This window comes from Macrobrachium nipponense, chromosome 18, assembly GCF_015104395.2.
Source record: "Macrobrachium nipponense isolate FS-2020 chromosome 18, ASM1510439v2, whole genome shotgun sequence".
Lineage (NCBI taxonomy): Eukaryota > Metazoa > Arthropoda > Malacostraca > Decapoda > Palaemonidae > Macrobrachium > Macrobrachium nipponense.
The window spans coordinates 45,139,393-45,141,120 of NC_087211.1; positions in this window are offsets into that span (position 1 = coordinate 45,139,393).

Consider the following 1,728-nt stretch of genomic DNA (forward strand, 5'->3'; position numbering starts at 1 on the left):
AATAAAATCCTTAAAGAATATTTAGACAATATTTTTAAGCCAAAAACTGTAGTCTGCACCGTTCCCAAAAAGATGATGTATGTTCCACTACCATTCACTAATAATTCTGGCCCACTCAATCGTAAATTATTATCATTCTTGAGCCCTTATGTTGAGTTCAGATTTATTTTCAATAACCCTCTTACAATTGGAAGACTGTTTCACTTTAAAGACACCCTCCCGGAGTTGATGCGTACCTGCACTGTTTATAAGTTTAATTTTTTGGGACTTATGTGGGATGTTCCAAACGCCTACTTAAGGTGCGTATCGACTCTCATAGGGGTGTCAGCCATCGTACAGGCTTACCTTTAAGCAAAAAAGAAAATAGTGCAATTAGACTTCATGCCATATCTTGTCACCATCACATACAGTACAGCGATTTGGAAATAATCGGACAAACAAAAAACAGCCATTCACTTCCCTTTTTAGAGTCCCTCCATATAACAACAATCTCCAACACTCAATAACCAAACCACCTCGGTTCCTTTGTTCATTGCGTAATTTGCTTGTTTGTTTGTCTCTCTCTCTCTCTCTCTCTCTCTCTCTCTCTCTCTCTCTCTTACCCACACCACTTCTGCCCATTTCATTTGCAGTTTTCTAACTCTCCTTGTTGTCATTTGACTACGACATGAACAGTAGGTTCTCCAATATTTTGTACTACAGTATCATTATTTTTTTTTTTTTTTACTCTGAATATTCATGTTTTTACTTTTCGCTCTCAGCATATCTCTGAATTTTACGTAATCTCTTTTAACTTGTCATTGCTCTTTTATGGTTTGCAGTTAACTTAGTTTTTATGTTCTTTTTTTACTTTGTGTTCCTTTTTTACTTTGTGTTATGTATTTTAAAGCATTGTAATGTTTTTAGATATAGCCAATAAGTATAGTTCTTACTGTTTCTCTTTTTTGTATCATTTTATAGATAACTGACCCTGATGATGGGAAAAGCAGTGTATTCCCGAAAGCTCGGCAGTGCCCTTGTTTTATTTTAAAGAAATAATAATGTCTGGCATATTACCACGTTTTCTGGCTATCCTGTTCCTGCTTATATATATATATATATATATATATATTATATATATATATATATATATGTGTGTGTGTATATATATATATATATATATATATATATATAATATATATATAGATATATATATCTATTATATATATATATATATATATATATATATATATATATATACAGTCAGTCCCCAGCTTATGACAGGTTCGACTTACGGCGTTCCAAGGTTACGACACTTTTCAATTATATTCAAAAATTCATTTCCCGGTTTGTGCCGCATGTTCCAGGGTTACATCACTCGACGCCAGCAGTAGAAATATTACTCCCTAAATGCAAAATAATTAATATTGAAGGTTTTTTAATGACAAATGCAATATAAATGCACTTTTACATAGTTTCTAATACACCCAAAGCATTAAAGTAACCTTTTCTTAGGAATTTTGACGATTTTCGACAAGTCTCAAAAACAGAACCCCCGTCGTAAGCCAGGGACTGCCTGTAATATATATATATATATATATATATATATATATATATATATATATATATATATATATATATATATCAGTAGATGCACGTGACTTCCATCAAATAAACGAATGCCACAGGAAGATAATAGGCAGAAGTCCGAGCGCTCTCGTTTCTTGATATTGTCTTAATAAAGACAAA